Source organism: Gopherus evgoodei, chromosome 1 (assembly GCF_007399415.2).
Source record: "Gopherus evgoodei ecotype Sinaloan lineage chromosome 1, rGopEvg1_v1.p, whole genome shotgun sequence".
Lineage (NCBI taxonomy): Eukaryota > Metazoa > Chordata > Testudines > Testudinidae > Gopherus > Gopherus evgoodei.
In genome coordinates, this window is record NC_044322.1 from 125391150 (window position 1) to 125409104 (window position 17955).

General features: G+C 40.9%; 1 protein-coding gene and 1 long non-coding RNA gene across 2 annotated transcripts in view; one reads left to right on the top strand and one right to left on the bottom strand.

The window, feature by feature from the left end:
- Nucleotides 1-15453, bottom strand: part of LOC115655882 (P2Y purinoceptor 8-like) — a 42338-nt gene extending 26885 nt beyond the window's left edge. Inside the window, exon 1 of the mRNA XM_030571887.1 lies at nucleotides 15393-15453. The gene's annotated coding sequence lies outside the window, so the exon portion shown is untranslated. The remainder of the gene's footprint in view (nucleotides 1-15392) is intronic.
- Nucleotides 151-13780, top strand: LOC115655898. Its single transcript, XR_004001534.1, has 3 exons — nucleotides 151-246; nucleotides 12809-12915; nucleotides 13409-13780. It is a non-coding gene; the product is annotated as an uncharacterized LOC115655898 (long non-coding RNA).
- Nucleotides 15454-17955: the final 2502 nt, after the last annotated feature.

A 17955-nucleotide genomic window follows, 5' to 3' on the forward strand; every position in this document is an offset into this window, starting at 1 on the left:
GGTTTTAGTGTACTGGGTGTAGTCAAATCAGAAAAGGAACCCCATACTTCTGCTTTTGAAAAATCTTTCAGAGTTCAGATATGTTTCTATTATTCTCCTAAACTGGCCTTTTTGTGCAGTGAAAAACTCCATGAAAAAATCTGCAAAGTTGCTACCATCTTCTCCTTCAAATTGTTCCTCAAGACTCATTTTTACTACAGTACATACAAAGCAACAGTGACTGACATCAACTAGGCAAGTGGAACAGTAAGTATTGTGCTTGTTATATGTAGAGCTGGTTGGAAAATGGAATTTCTATTCTTCAAAATATGCCAACATTTTGATTTTTTTTAATTCAAATCAGAACAAAACAAAAAAAATCAATTTTTCTGCAAAACAGAATTTTCTAAAAAGTGGTTTTGTTTCAATCAGAATATTTTATTTTGATAACACTGAAAGATTTTGTTCTAATTTTTACTTTATAATATACATATTTTTCAAATTACCAAAAAGTCATTTCAAAATGAAAAACTGAAATCTGCTGCTCCAGAAACCTCAAAGTGGGACATCTGGTTTTGATTTTTTTAAAAGAAAACTTTGCCAAAATTGACCTACTCCCTCAGAAAATTTTGATTTCAATCAAACAGTGTTTTCTCCTGGAAAAACATTCCAGTGGAATATTTTTGACAAGCTCCAATTATGATGCTGGTTTGCTTCACTGTTTTCTCTTAAAGGATGGGGCAACATGTGCTCCCTTTGTGTGGCACATTGATCTGGGGATTGTTGTGAGGTACAATTTCTCCAGGAGCTAATGCTGAGGCATTGGAGCCATCACTCTGTCCCTAATGCAGGACAGTGCCCATAAATCATAATCTTGCCCTAACGATGCCATTGTTTTATGAGATAAGGAATTTCTTTTATGTCTTTAGCTAAAAATATCCTATTGCTGTGTGGTAGTCTGTGTATGAGTTGTCTGCTGCTCTCTGCTCCTCTGTATTGTGTCTTGGTGGCTAGCCCACTGGTTTTAACTCAGGAGATCTGGGTTCTAATCCCACTTTAATCACTGGCCTGCTGGCAGACCTTAGATCTGTCATTTCATCTCCTATGCCTAAATTCCCCCATCTGTAAAATAAGGATAATGATCTTGACCTCCTCGGTAGAGCATTTTGAGATCTGCAGATGAAAAAGTGCTATATGAGAGCTAGGTATTACTTTTACTTTAGAGTCAGTGGAAGTTAGGCACCTGTTATTTGCACCTTTGGAAATCTCTCCTTAGAGTGTATGTATATGCTTTGTAAAGTGCTTTGAACCTCTATAGTGAAAGGATCCATAAATGTCAAAAATTTTAATTTTGTCTAAAACTCTTTTCACATTTGTCTGTTTTGTTTTTCCTATATCCTCTTTACCTTTCCGCAAACCAGCCTAAATAATCTTACTGACAACAAGGGCAGGATAAAGAATCTGTCCAGACTCAAACAGCTGGAGCTAGCGGGTACAACTGGGGAAGAAATTCAATCTCATTTAAACCAGTCATGTTCAAGTCTGCCATACATTGTGAGGTGCAATCAGCTGACATGGTAAACAAACTGCAACACTAATACAGCTGTCCCAAAAGATCCTGGCACTCTATAACATCAAATTGAGCATGCAAGAAAGAATGCATGTTCCACTTCAGATCTCCAAACTGTGTGTAATGTTTCTAGATTCACTCAACCCTCTTACTGCCAACACATAAATCTTTTCTTTTTCTAGATGCTGTTACTGTAAAAGGCAGAGGTATTGATTGTCACAGAATAGTAATTCCAATAGTCATGAGCAAGTTGATGGAAGCTATAGATAGCCTATAACATTTTCACTAACTCCTACACAGCAGGGGTTGGTGCAGAGAGATTGGTATCCCCAGGAACACTGTGCCATAATGTGTTATCTTCCTGTTGGTGATTTGAATATCTTTATAGGCACTTCTATATCCTTCTTTATGATAACTTCTGAGCCTGTCACAATCATTATTGAACTTTATCTTAACAACTCCTCTGTTAATTGGGAAAGTATTTTCTCTGTTGAACAGATGAACAGAGGCACCGGGAGATTATGTGATTTGCCCAAGGTCACACAGGAAGTCTGCATGAAGGAGAGATTATCTGTATGTGTGAATTAATATATACCACATATTATTCAGATTGCTTGACACTTCCCATTACGAGACCCTATTGTCTGTAGGGTATAACTTTGCCAAATTTCAACTGTTTGGAGTGAAGTTTTCCATATTGGGTGTCTGCCTCAGGTTGATTAATTTATTTGGGTTTGTACTGTGTGTGTGTTTTCATTTCAGTCAAAACAATTCAGAAATTTCTGAGAACAAGGCCAGGGAAAAATACATTGTTTTCCTCATGTTAAATACGCTCTGGCAACTTATTCTTTGAGAAGCTCTAGCACCTCCATGCTGTGGAGTATGGACTTGAAATTTGGCCAGGGGCGGCCTTTGTGTCAGAGATGTGCCTTTTGCCTTCTGTCATAGAGTGTACAAACCCCACACAGCAGAGGAAGGATTAAGCAGCTGCTCTGGGCCCATGCCTCTCCACTCCACCCCAAATGCCAGGCATGCAGAAGCTGGAGGAGAAGCCTAAAGGGGGAGCAGAGCAGCTCACTCCTGGTTCTGCAGCAGGAAACAGAATCCTTGAGAATCCCAGCTAAAGCTAAAATCTCTGGGGCCTTCCCTACCACAGAGCTGGGAGCCTGAGAACCCTGGGAGACACAGCTGAGCCAGGAGGCCTCAGTGCTTGGACTGCCAGAAACAAAACATTTCTACTATTTCTAACACGAATCCTTCCTCCTCTTCCCCTCCCCACCCCTCCAATTTTTCCCTTCCTTGGAAGTTTTGATAATTCTACTTTTTTTTTAACAACTTTTTTTTTTTCTTCAGAATTTTGGAATTTGTTGTGGAAGAAAATGTTGGCTTTCGACCAGCTCTAAGGATAACTTCTTAAGACTATAGTATGGATTGGTGCTAGAGTTATATGGGTTAATGGTTGCAGAAGAGATGGGTTTCAGGAGGGATTTCAATGAAGTGAGGGGTGACATGGGAAGCTAATAGTTACCCATTTCTCTGTCTCGTTAAGCCAGAGGCTTTGCCGATATTAGAAAAATTGTAACAGACTAACTAAATGGATCTAGTTAAACTGATGGAATCCTCTAATGTAGATGCACTTAAACCATTTAAACCTTGCTTAAATCAGTTTGGTTAAGCTGGTAATTTACCAATGCAAGCTACACTGGTTTAAGTTGGCTGAAGTGCATGTTTACTTTACATAAGTCTGTCTGTATTAGGGGCTTGCATTGCTGGTCAACATAAAATCCATTTAGTTAAACTGGTGCACTTTTAAAAAAGTAGACTATGCCAGAGAAACCCCAGAAAAACATCAAAAGAGAGACCGTTTATCAGACTTCCCCTCCACCCCATTTCATTATTCATCTTTGCAGGAAATTCTGTTCCAGCAGTTGTTAACTTTAACTTCACGGAAGAGCTATGTAAGTTGTTTGTTTCTTAGCCTACCTATACCACACACCTTTGCCAGAGTGACCAAGTGTCAAAATAACATATTAAACTGAGCTATGCTGATAGCAATTCCTCCTGTAAAAGATCAAGTACTTCCTGCTGTCTTGTAAAAACAGCATTTTAATAACCAAAACAGGATTTAGCGATGTGTAGGGAGAGATCAGAGCATTATAGATTCATAGTTGAAGGCCAGAAGGAACCTTTATGATCTAGCCTGACCTCCTGTATAACACAGCCCACAGAATTTCAAACAGCAACTCCTGCTTTGAGCCCATAACTTCTGGATGAGCTAGAGCACATCTTTTAGAAAGACATTAGTAATGGCTCTTCTCGCTCTATTGTCTTCAGCATGGAGTCTCTGTAGAACTGGCTAGGAAAGGTTCCATGCAGCAGTCAGCTTGCAGTAGAATGGGCCAAACAGATGCAAAAGCCTCTTTCCTTTGCCCATCATACTTGTTAGTTTGAACAGCAGTAAATACCACAACATGTCTGCTACGCAGAACCCAATTAATGTCTCTAAGAAGCAGAACTAGTCACAAGGACATTAGTCCAAATGATAGATTTTTGCAGCTAGCAACAAATGAATCTGACTCATTAGTTATTATTTTTATTATGGTAGCATCTAGGAACTCTAGTCATGGACCACGACTCTGTTGTGCTAGACCCTGTACAAACGCTGAACAAAAAAGACAACCACTGCCCCCAAGACTTTAAATCTGACTATAAAACAAGAGATAACAGATAGATCAGGGAGGACCAGGAAACAATGAAACCATATTGGTCAGGTGATGGTCTCAGCACATGAACAGCCTAACGGTTGTCAAGTTTTTGTATAGGCAAGTCCTGCAATGAGCACCCCTTGGGTGCAGAAGCCCCTTTCCCCCCAGAGTTCATTGCACCACTGGGATCTTACTGTGTCACTTCTTGTGAAAGTGTGACCTGTTTCTCTGTTTATGATTGTATTCTTTGTACTCAGTTCCATTCTCACGCTTTCTATGAGTAAGTACGGTACTTGGAGGATGCTTTTCATGAAAATTACTCCATGTCATTTATTTTTTGTTGCACATGCCTCAGATCTGAGCGTTTTGGTCAGTAAAAAAAAAAAAGCCATTGATCAACTTTGGTTATTTAAAATCTGTGTACTGGTGGGCCCTAGAGATCGAACAGCATTTGTACTGCCCCTGCGGTGGTTATATATGAGAGAAAGCCAGTACTGAGACAACCATTCTGTGAATCATCATTCTAGTTTTGGATAATTTTCACTGGTGGGTGAAACTGAGTAGCCTCTATTTCCTACCTTCGGTTGAAGCTCCAAATACGTCTTCAGTTTTAACTTGATCGTATTCACTCTTCTCGAAAACAGAGGGCTACCCTTAACTTTTTGACAGCTTGTCACATACCTCTGTGTGTGCTTATTTGAATAGTAAGCATGTTTCTTCCTACGTAAGTATCTGGCTTTATTGGTTTTTTAAATTGTGTTTGTTCTAGCTCATTAAAGACTCTTCCTCTCAAGAAATAGAAGGAAATAAATTTGTAGAAGCAGAAGAAAGAGGGCCCTGAGTCTGTAGTGGCTTGTTTAAAATGGTTATATAATTCCATAAATGGAAACTCAGGAGAAAAATCAGCATTGCTACAAGAGACAGCACGAGATAAACCACCGATCTGAGATACTTAAGGGGAAGAATTAATTAGTTTTGGTCCCAATGTCAGTATATAAGGAAAACTCACCTGTACTCAGAATACACACTGGAAGCCATTTATGGGGAGTCACACTCTCAGGATTCATTGTTTGCAGTACAAGTGGACTTTGTATGTCATGTAAGTGTAGTGGATAATGGGCTTCAAAATGTTCCCTTACTACATATATTGCTGTCCCCTTGGAAGAGCAGAGGATGAGCAATGAGATCTGATGGGGGGATCTAAAAGCAAAATTTTGCCTATTGATAGCTGTAGCCCAGCCAGGTTATTATTTTTAAGAGTATGTGAAACAAAAATTCGGATCCATATATTTTCCCCATAACAATACACTGTCTTGATGAGATGAGGAGGATACATTAGTGTTCTAAAAAGAAACAACAACCTTCTAAAAGAAATGGGTGCTAAGAGACCTCTGGAAGAAAGGTGCAATCAGCACAAAGAAAACAGAGAGGAACTGATTGTGGCCTATTGCCATCAGACCACATTGGGTGTGTGTGTGTGTGAAAATGCACGCTGTCAACTAGGTCTCCAGGATGCATTGTACCTCAAGTAAACATAATACCTTCAAACGCTCCTGGGAGTGTGGCTGCTGAGCCTCTCTCAGAGAGCATATAGTCTGCACCCAGACAGCTCATTGTGGAGCATAGCCCCACCTTTAGCTGCTCCCTCTGAAGAGGCTAACAGCAGAAGCCCTAATTTGGCTGGGGCTTTGTGTTCTGAGAACAAGGACTCTAGGGGGTATGTCTACACTGCAATTAGACACCTACGTATGGCATGTGCCACCTGAATCAGGCTTGCAGGGCTCAGGCTGTTGGGCTGTTAATTGCAGTGTAGACATTCGGGCACAGACTGGAGCCCATGCTCTGGGACCTTCCTATCTCACAGGGTCCTAGAGCCCAGGCTTCAACCCAAGCCCTAACATCTACACCACAATTAAACAGCCCCTGAGTCTGAATCCCGGGAGCCCGAGTCAGCCGGGGCAGGGCAGTCACAGGTGTCTAATTGCACTGTACACATACCTAGTGTGTGCTCTCCTTCTAAGCAAGGATCTGAGGAGGGAGAAGAGCCTTCTTGTGTCCTGTCCTGCCCTGTGCAACCATGTAGAATTAGGCACAGCCTGGTCCAGAATGTTTTCTATAATGGTCACATCTGACGGCTACTACAGAGAAGTACGTCATTAGTCTTTATAGAGCTTTGCACCTGATGTTACAGACATAAAAGTCATTTTTTTTAAGGTTGCCTCTAATTTTGGATGCCTAAGTCAAGACACCTGGGGCTTGATTTTTCAAAGGAACTGAAAACACACAATTCCAATCAAAATCGCTAGAAGCTGTGGTACTCAGCGCCATGAAAATCAGATGCTGTATATCTCCAGTTAGGGGCCTCCATTTTGGAGTGCCCCAAAATAGTGTGCAACTGAGATTTTTTTGTTGTATACTATAAAAATATATATTGAGAGCACATATGCATTCACAATAACTATACATTTGAAGCACTTAATCAATAGTAATAATAATTCCTCACTCTTACACAGTACGTTTCATCAGCAGATCTCAAAGCCTTTTACAAAGGAGGTAAGCATCACTATTCTCGTTTTACAGATGGGGAAACTGAGGCATCAAGGTACTTTATAATGTACTTGGTAAAAAGACAAAACAATAAGAAGTGAACAGCATAAAACAAATATCTAACTAAGGCACTCTCCCCATTAAAAATGTATCTGAGTACCTTACAATCTTTAATATTTTCATCCTCACAACACGCTCCTAAGACAGAGAAGTATTACAATTCCCATTTTGCAGACAGGGAACTGAGGCACAGAGAGACTTAGTATCTTGCTTAAGGTCACATGGGAAGTCTTTGGCAGAGTTGGACTCAAACATGGGTCTCAGACTAACACCTTAATTGCTGCATGTGGCTGACCCTTCTACTGTGTGGAGTGCAGTGGTGGAGAGGGCTTTTTCGCCCTTTAAGTGTGTGATGACTGGTGTGTGTTGTCTTCAGTTAAAGCAAAAGTCTGTAGTCACACGACAGTATGAGCTTGTTAGTACTATGTAATACATTGGTGTATTTGCAGAATGGACTGATTTGAGAAAAGCTGTCCTATCTGCTATTTGTATGAAGTCATGCAGATAATAAGGCCACCTACCTCTAATTATAAACCATTATTTATGTTATCTGCTCAGTGGAAGATGTAAGTCATAGCACACGTCACACAGCTGGAAATATCTTCTTACTATCACTGAATACAGTGACAATACATGTAAGGTATTTAAAATAGTGGTGACTCTTAGTAGGAGGGCCGTAGAATGTCTTGTTTGAATATATCGTGTGAATAACAAAGTACAGACATGTACTCTCATGTAACCCCTACATATAACTATGAATTACTGAATTTCTAATGCAGCTCTCCTTTGAGCTATATTGCAGAAAAACAGTCACAGTAATCAGCAGATAGTTGAAACATTTCTACTTCCCCTCAGAATATGTGTCTGATGTGTTCAATATGCTGTTGCTATGCTCCTGACTGTCACAGTTGCATGCATCACAACATGCCAAATCTTTCCTGTGGCATTTGAATCTCTTTGTTGCACAGGTTACACAGGCAGGCCATGCTGCACAAATGTGAGGATGGATTCTGGAACAGGTGACAGCAACATTGTTTAGAAACAAGCTGTCCTATCACCCATCCATTACTGGCAGAGGGTACTTGACGATACTGGCCTGTTGCATGAGTCCATATGGGTGACTGATAATTTGCACATTTCAGGAGCTGCCTGAAGGAGGCCATTGTTGGTGGCAGTTTCTCACTTGTTTTGTTCTTCTTAGCAAACAACTCATAGCACACATTTATCCAGAGGTTGTTGCTTCTTACCACAGTACAAAAAAGAAACCAGTGAGACAAGGGCTGCTGATTCTGAAAAAGCTGCAATTGTGTTGGGCTGCAGTTTCCTATCTTCAAATCTTGCTAGTGATATGTTAGGGTCTGGAGTGTGGTGAGTGCGAGTAGTATGCGGAGAATGTTTTGTTAGCCAGTGAGATATGCCTACTGGAGGGGAACAAGGAGGGAAGAGGACTCTCTTTCTGCATATGGTGATGTCATGTGGCTAATTGGGAACGTTGCGCCACTGCAACATCATCCACCCCCTGAGCTGAATCAGAGGCATAACCGACAGTCCCAGGATCACCAGGTGCCACCAGTAAAATACCGCTGAACTTTTGGGGAAAAGAGAAGGAAGTTGTGATGATGGGTGTGTGGGTGTATGTGTTGCTTTCCTGCTTCCCCTGCTTATTGCTTCCTGCTCCCTGTTCATTTCCTGGGCCCTGCTCCCTGAACTCAGAGTTCCAGTTCCTGTGTGTATGTGCACATAGCGCTGGGTGTGTGCAGTTATCAGGACCTGCTGCTACACACCTGCCATTTGGACTGTGATAATGTTTTGTTCAGACTGTTGCTAACTTAACTGGTTCATGGTTGTTATGTGTGTTGATTCCACCTATCTGTGTGTCTTGCTTCAATGTCCTTGTGTTTTGTGATGGCTGTTCTGGGGTGCCTCGTAGTGTAACAAATTGGAAATACCTGCATAGCTTATTCCTACAAGGGCCCAACTTTGCTCTCAGGCAGTCAGTGAGAAAACTCAGAGACATCTCCATATTAATCTCAAGGCTTTAATGTTGCCTGCCATCCTGGATTTTCTTGCAATAATGTGATCTTTCATTACCCAACCAATGCTAACAGGAGATTCCTGGATCCGGGGATGACTCAAACACTATGAACTTGTGTTTCAGGGTAATAACTTCTTAATGCAGTGTGATTTATTTTCTGACATGCTCACACAATCTTGCAAAGTTGTTACAGATGAGTTTTCCCTCTGAGATATTCACAAAGGTAGGAATCAAGAAGTCCATTTTCAAAGAGGTTGCAGCACATGTTGCCTTATTAAATATTCCAGGAGTGCTGAAGAATGAGGTGATTCTCTGAAATTATCCCATTATGCAATTATGCCCCCTTGCACCAGCCTCAATTTAATAATGATAGAGCCTAGGAAGACTACAGAGCTTAGGTGGTCCAACAGCTGTGAAGGATTTTTTATAGGTGAGCCAAGAATATAAGCAGTTCATTTAGTTTAATAAGTTTTTATGTGTTTTTTTCCTTTTTCTCACTTTGCCCACAATAGCATAAAAGGTCACACTTTCCAGTTACAAACTAACGTTACCAAAATAAAGTTGTCTGGCTCATATATACTGTGTTCATCACCTGTTTATCTAAGTAACTTTTGGCTACAAGGTACACCACAAGCTAAATTTAATAATAAGAAAATAATTCACACAGACAGGAGGTGTTAAAGAGGCCCATAACACATGTTGTTTTTGCTCATCTGAACTTTGAATGCTGCATGTATAACAACTCTGAGCTCACACAAGTTCAATTTTCTTTCTATCTATCTAGGTTATTCTATGGCACTTATCATGTTGGTATTCGAGTGCCTATTTAAATGTATCCTTTAGGGAGAGATATATTACTTTCTTTATCCATAATTATTTTATCAATGAATATATCTAGTGCCTGGATAAATGATCTAGTGTAGCTGATTTACATTGATGAAAGGATCTCTGTGCATATGTCCCAGTCTTTGCTATGCAAAACCGAGGCAGTGGATACAATGGGCCATACTGTAACTTCTGTTTTACGCTGAACTCCATTGATCTTTATGTGATGAGTGGGCGTGTTCACTAGGCATGGTAATGACACATATGCATGGATTGACTTGTAACTGGAGGTGGTCACTAAATGAATAGAAAAGTTTAGTGTTGGTTTCTCTGAGTGTATTACAGGGTAAAACCCACTGATTGAGTCAAAAAAGTTGAAAGTTTCAGTATATAGGATTTTAAAGTAAGGATTGAGAAGAAACCTACCATCTCTTTTTTCACCATAAGCAAATTATTTTGCAATGTCCGCTATCTACAATATATCAGGGATCAGATTTTCTGAGCTGTTAAGGCAGCTTTGTGCTGGTCTCCCAAACAAAGCATCCCCAAAGCCTGCAGTTGCAGTCAGTGGAGCATTTTCTCAACACAGAGGAGTTCTTTGGTAGCAATGAACCATTGTAGTAGCTCCTGCACCCTCTCCCCTCCTGGCCTCCAAGTATATCTAGGGGAAAACAGGTATGGCCAGGGCAGTCCAATGACATAGGAATCCCCAGTTACTGGAATAGCTCCTGAGAATCACCACTGGGGCAACCTTCATGCTGGGGATAGCTCAGTGGTTTGAGCGTTAACCTCCTAAACCCAGGGTTGTGAGTTCAATCCTTGAGGGGCTATTTAGGGACCTGGGTAAAAATCTGTCAGGGTATTAGCCCTGCTTTGAGCAGGGGGTTGGGCTACATGACCTCCTGAGGTCCCTTTCAGCCCTGGTATTCAATGATCAGACTGATGTTCAGGGACACTACAATGATTGCCTAAAGCCCCCTTTTCTCCCTCAGCACAGCTTGCAAGCCAAACAACATGCTCTCCAATATTTTAGTGAATCCATTGGAATAATGTCTGTCTTCCAGAAAAGAACTAGCAGACCATAGAACCTTCAGGAGGTGAGTCAGAGAGCTCAATTATAACTATATGTGAAGAGATGTACCACCTCAGTTGTCTTGCCTCAAACTATGCAGCAGTTCCACTATACAGACAAAAGTATCTGGAGCTACTCTGGAGCTATACTCCTGAAGACTTTAATAAATTATCACAATGAAGTAAATACAAAAAAAAGAATCTTCTTAGCACACAAGTACCTTTTAAAAAAAGAGATATAAAGCCTACTGTGTATGTGAAGCCAAGGGGAGCTCACCAAAAGCTTACAGAGATATTAAGGGCTAACTTTTCAACATGTTACATACCATCTCAATTTATCTGCATAAGCTCTCATGGAACAATAGAAATCACAGACAGAATAGACCTAATAAGCAGGGCTGGCCAGAAACCAAGAATTATGTTTGGAAACATTCTGAGGTTTTAGAAATATTTTGTGGGGAAAAAAAAGCCACGAGGCAGAGTGAGTGAGTGACCTGCTCTAGAATAGTCAATAGCCTGGTAGTTAGGATGCTTAGGTAGGCTGTAAGGTCTCTGTTCTGACTCAGGCAGAATGCCTTAATCTTTGGAGTATTGGCTATTCTGGTATCTCTCTTCTCTTTCACCTCACCAGAAGTTCTAACCTGGAACTGAGAAACTCTTCTGATGAGAAAGCATTTTGTCAAGACATTCCAAACCAGCTTTACTTAGGATTCCCCTGCCAGTTCAGCTTTGGTCCCCACAATACATTTTGGTTATTGTTTCATCCAATCTAGCTTTAACTGGTTCAAGCAATGTGGCATCCATTACTTCCCTGGAAAGAGATTGTTCCAGTCCAAAGGATCTTGCTGATGTGAAGTTTTTTTCTGATACTCATCCAGTTTTCTCCCTTTCTGAATTATGTCCATTGCTCATAGTTATGCTCCCTCGTACCAACTTAAATTATTATTCTCATTCTTTGGCATAAGGGATGTATTACATGTTCAGGGCATTGTCATGACAGAAATAGGTCAGCATAGTTTTAAAATAAAAACTGTGGATAAGTTCCATTCCAAACATGCAACTTCAGACAATTGAAACCCTTGACTAGGAAAAATCAGATTTTCCAGTGATGCTACAGGTTTTTCAGCATGAATACCACTAAGGGCCAGGGCTTATGTGGGCCTCCAAGTGGTAGCAGGGAAAATGTGCCCTGGGATTGGCTCAGAGGGGAGATCTGAATTCAGCAAAAGGTCAGCTTTTTCCCCTGGTGCAAGTTAATTATTACCCTTGTTTTCCCATGGCTCTGTCTTTTCCGTCACATGCCCACAGCAATGTGTTATTCTTCATTCAGGCTCATTCTCACAGCACAATCTTGTCTCTCTTCCTGGCTCATATCAGATCTAATAAAGTCACTGCTTCTGTGGTTTTCAGAAGGTTCCTCTCTGCTGCAGAAATAAGTATCGTTATGCACAGCCATTGGTTTCCTTTGTACTTCATCGAGTGTGATTCTGTGCTGAACAGGCTAGATCTCACTCTGCCACCTGGATTTGCTTTGCTTTCTCCTCAGGATATGGACAATAAATTTTATTTGTTTTTAAATAAACCATACACCTATGCCTACTACTACTTTGCAGTGCCCCCACACAAATGAGGCTGGGGAGCAAATTGCTTTATCTGCAGAGAGTAGCCTCCACTAACCTGCAAGTATCTCCCATCTCACGCTACACAAATACTAACGTACTTAGTTCTTTGCCTTAGTTTCCAGCTGTACCATTAAATGCCTTTGGTTCATAGAAAAGCAGTAGATATTGGGCCAATGAGTCTTTGCTGGTGAAGCTGAATTAATCTTAGTTATTGCTGATTGAAATGATTTATACAAGGTATAAACCCAGAATCCAGGTGAAGTACTTGCAATGACTTTACCATCAAAGGAATTTTAGTTATATCAACAGAATATAATGCAAGATAATAAAGCACATGTTTGTTTGAGTATGGAGAAGAACTAAATTAATTTTTGCTCCTTTGTTGTTTTATTAGGTTTTGCAAGGAGACAAAGAATGGCTGGAAACAGAATTTGACTCTACAGCAAGCTAAAGATCATAAGTGAAAACAAAACTCTGTACACTGAGCTCTTGAGATGTTAGGTGAATATTCAGATTGTCTGACCCAAATATAACATTAACTTCCTTTTTAGGACTTTTTATAAAATCAATTCTTTGCATTATGTATAGTGCCTTTTTTCTGAGGCTCTCTAACTACTTTAAAAAATAATACTTTGCCACATTCCTGAGAAGAAAGCAAGCATTACCTGACTTGTTTGCAAACAGGACAATGGAGGTACAGACTGGTTAGATCAGTGGTTCTCAAACTAGGGCCGCCACTTGTTCAGGAAAAGCCCCTGACGGGCCAGGCCAGTTTGTTTACCTGCTGCTTCCGCAGGTTCAGCCGATCACGGCTCCCACTGGCCGCAGTTTGCCGCTCCAGGTCAATGGGGGCTGCAGGAAGCGCGGCCAGCACATCCCTTGGGCTGCGCCACTTTCCAGTGGCTGATATGATGTTCCAATATAATAGTCTGCTGCTAGTTTTGCATTATTCCACTCTTTTTAGTGAAACAATAATTTATTGCTTTTGTTTCAGAATAAGAAGAAATATGGGCCAATATTGAGAAATTTCAGAAAGGGCTGGTTATGGCCATGCTATGAATTATTTTCATAATTTGCTGAGTTCTTGTGTAAGAGCTTGAAGACCAAAGTTGCAACACTTCTATTCAAAGCCTTCATCACAACATTGGCCATATTTTTAATTGACAAAGGGAAATGCTGACAAGTTCACGTGAAGAAATACACCCACTATAAACATTACAAAAATGCAAGAGACTTCCGGGGCATAGCATTAGTCACTTTCCATATCAGCAGAGAGTTAGTTTACACTGACTGTTGTGACCTGTATTAAAAGATACTCTTAATAAAGGGAAAAAGTTTTTTACTTACCATACTAATGGATAATTCCCTGCATTGGACCCATGCTTTAGGGGCCTGATCCTTTATCAGTGAAGCCAGGGGGAGAGTTGCCATTGATGTCAATGTTACATGATTAAAGTTTAGGTGACATGCACACTCTCAGCACATGAGCTTGGAATTTTCTTGCTGGTGATGTCAAATGGGAGGATATGCATGCTCTAGTTATCTCTCTGTGCCTTACTCCGAAAATATATATGGGCACAAGGTCCCAGTGGCCACTCAGTTCCTTCCACTAATCTAACATAAACACTTAAAAATATTTGGGAAGGCAATCACTGCCTAGTAGCAGATTTATTATCCTTACTTCTTTGCATATTGCCTTCATAGACCCACACTCCTAGGGTCAAATTCGCCAGCATTTGACGGCAGTCTCTGAAACCAAAGGAGGTAGGCTCCAGGAGTCTGAATTGAACAGTCATTGCTGGATTGCTCTCCTGAACTGAGTGACTGTTCAAGAAGCTAAATCCAGGGAATAATGCTGCATGATGAAGTATGGCGAGAACTCTAGCTTGCACCCTGCACGTATTGCTGTGATGTTTCTGAGACAGGCAGTAAAGGTTGCTTTGTATCTTGTGGAATGTGCTCCAGCGATGGTACTGAAATCTTCAATGATGCCTAGTATGAGAGTCTAATTCATGTGGATAAGCTCTGAATGGAAATTGACTATCCCCCTAATATTATCCCCATGTGCAATGAACAACCTAGATGAGTTAGAAAACATCTTAATTCTGCTTAGACAGCAACTAAGTGCCTTTTTCACATCTAAATGATACAGGCTAGTCTGTCTAGGAGTGAATAGCTCTTGGGAGACAGCAGGGGAAACATTGGTAAGTGGATTGGGGGTTGGTTTAGATGTAAACCAGAGATCACCTTTAATAAGAATCTGGGGTAAGTGTGACACTCTGCATGCATCCGATGAAGTAGGTATTCACCCACAAAAGCTTATGCTCCAATACATCTGTTAGTCTATCAGGTGCCACAGGACTCTTTGTTGCTTTTTACAGATCCAGACTAACACGGCTACCCCTCTGATGCTCTGTACCCCATATTCACCATAGTGGTATTATTATAATGTAATTATGACATAATTATGATGCACTTTTTACAGAATGTGTCATCTGAGGTGTCATTGGAAAAGTTATGATTTGCTGGATATGATTATCCTGTTTGTATGCATGTATCATATTTGTATCTGGAGTTATGAATATTGACTATGTATCTGTATTTGTGGTTGCAATAAAACCCCCATAGCAGCAAGTCTCAGAGCCTGGATCAACTGACTCAAGATTGCAGGGCTCACACTAGGAGGCTAAAACCAGGCAGTATAGATGTTCCCATTTAGAGTGGAGTCTGGGCTTTGACACCCATACCCTTTGCCTGGTTCAAACCTCACCACCAGAGAGCAATTAACCGTTCAGAGGTTTCAAATGGCAGAGCAGATCAAAGTTCCAAGGGTCAGAGTCTTGAGGCCCCTACCAAGGCACCAACAAACAGACCTGTCTCAGCTGCTTACTCTGGGAACCACTGCCCATCTACTGCCCATACATAGAGAACAAACATTTAAACAAGCAATCCACAGACAGATCAAATGCACCACTCACCAAGTCCAGCTATCTCCAAGCACGGAGTCTGCAGACTCTGCAACAATGCCCTCTGAAACTCTTGTTAGCTGCTGCTCTTCACAATGCTAAACCTATAAAGTTTCCTTAAAAGCCTCACCTATGTTCATAAATAAAGTGTCACATAGACTTCAGAGGGATAGTTGCACTATCTTACCAGATTTCACAAGCTAAGCTGATGTGGACCTCTGGGAAATGCGGAAGGACAGGGACCATCAGAAGGAAAATAGCATTCTACAGGAAGTATTGTTGATTCACTTGGTAGTCCTCTTTCCTGAAAGTCTGTATTGAACCAATGTTCTTGCACAGTGTTAGGAAACTGTTCTGCTGGAGGGTGTGTGTTTTTGCTGCAACATGAAACTGATGTCCTGGCCATTTAGATCCACTTAACTGTTTGTGGTTATTATAGATTACATAAAAGAGAAGGGATATTTACCTTAGTGTCCTGGCCAAATTTCTAGTGGGAATTTTGCCTACCTAAAACTCTCTTGCAGATTCAAAGATTTTTAAGTTCAGAAGGGACCATTATGATAATCTATTCTGACCTCCTGCATAACACATTCATCGTTTCAGCTGGTTGTGGTATTACTGAATATATTATTATTAATTATTATTATTATATTATCCTCTTCCTTTTCTGAATTGTTGTGCAGTGTTACAATGAGCTGTTAAACTGTCATATTCCACTCTGGAAGTGGCTGCATTTCAGGATGTATAAATGATTCCTGCATATTAGTTTATAAATTGCTTAAAAAAAAAACTCTCTGGGATAAAAAGTGCTACATAAATATAACATTTTTTATTAACTGAAAGAATATGTAATATTTAGTAGAAAAGAAAACACTTGCTGTGATCCATAACTGACTATATTCCACTAAATGAATAGATCCATATAATTGAAGCTACAGCCACAGAAGTCTGAAGTAATAGTATGTTGAAATATTTTAAGTCACTCTTTGTGTAAAAATTAAGATAATTACTCTATGATCTGTTTGACTCCCTAATAGTAGAATTTTTGAAAAGACAAATTTTGCTAAAGAGACTAGCACTGTGACTGCTTGTACTTAATTCTAATGTTTTATGGGATGAAGTGTACTATATACTTCAGCCAGACAGTTCATAACTATATTTAGCTGCAAGTGGTAAGAAAGATATATTCGTCCCAACAAGCAGAAAGCAGAAGTGGGTAACTAATGGACAATGTATTGCAGGTGGCAAAAAGCATGATGTGTGGAGTATGATACCCTTATTAGTAATGGCCCTTTGTGCCTGGGGCATACCCAAGGACACATAGCAGGTTGTGCTAACAAGCTGAACCCACAGATTTAAGAATGGATTACGGACAGGGGGAGATCCGCAGTTTGTCTAAACTGTCATAATTCCATTTACTCCACAGAGTTACAACAATTTACACTCGCTAGGGATCTGCCTCACAGAGTGCAGCCAATAAAGTGAAATTTGCACTTACACTGGCCATGCCCTTACTCCTCCCAATAGATCTTCCTGCATATATATAATTTCCCATTGTACCCGCTCTATTCACTGACACAGAATGTGCAATTAGATATATTTATCTATCAGAATGTTAATAAAAGGCCTGATGAAAACAAATAAAACTTCTCATTGCCAAAAAGCAAAATAGCCCATAGGAAATAAACTGTATTCCACATTGCATATTCCTACCTACAGATGCCTACTTTAGAACTCTGGTTTCAGTTCGTTAGCAGAAACCATCTGTGGAGCTAGGTGAAAACCAATTTGCAACTCAAATTTCAGTTGTAGTGAAATCTATGTATTTTAGACTTTTGTACTGTTGAATACCTCTTTAGTATCTGAGCACCTTCCACATAAAATAGACTGGCATGGCAAATTATTTTGTCAATCAGTTTCTTTTCTCGGTGTGTGTGGAAGAACTAAATGAACTGGAAATAGGGAAAAAAAATCAGCTACTATACTGGAGAACTTGGGGGCAGCAAATGTTGTATCGGGGTCTGGTTCTAGTCAATATCTTCATAAATGACTGGATAATGCAGGGGTCGGCAACCTCTGGCATGCGGCTCACCAGGGTAAGACCCTGGCGGGCCGGACCAGTTTGTTTGCCTGCCACCTCCACAGGTTGGGCTGATCGCGGCTCCCACTGGCCACGGTTCACTGCTCCAGGCCAATGGGGGTGTCAGGAAGCAGCGGCCAGCACATCCCTCAGCCTGCGCCACTTCCCGCCACCCCCATTGGCCTGGAGTGGCGAACCGTGGTCAGTGGGAGCTGCAGTCGGCTGAATCTGCGGAGGCGGCATGTAAATAAACTGGCCCAGCCCACCAGGGTGCTTACCCTGGCGAGCCACGGGCCAGAGGTTGCAGAACCCTGGGATAATGACAGGTATAGAGAGCAAACTTACAATGTTTGCAGACAATAGCAACAAGTCTGGCCCATAACATTTTGTCACCTGAGGTGGGGCGCTCAAATGACGCCACCATGCCCCCTCGCTTGGGCCAAAACATTGAAAGGTCTCAGTTCTGCCTTCTTCCTGTTCTACTCCTTTCATGGT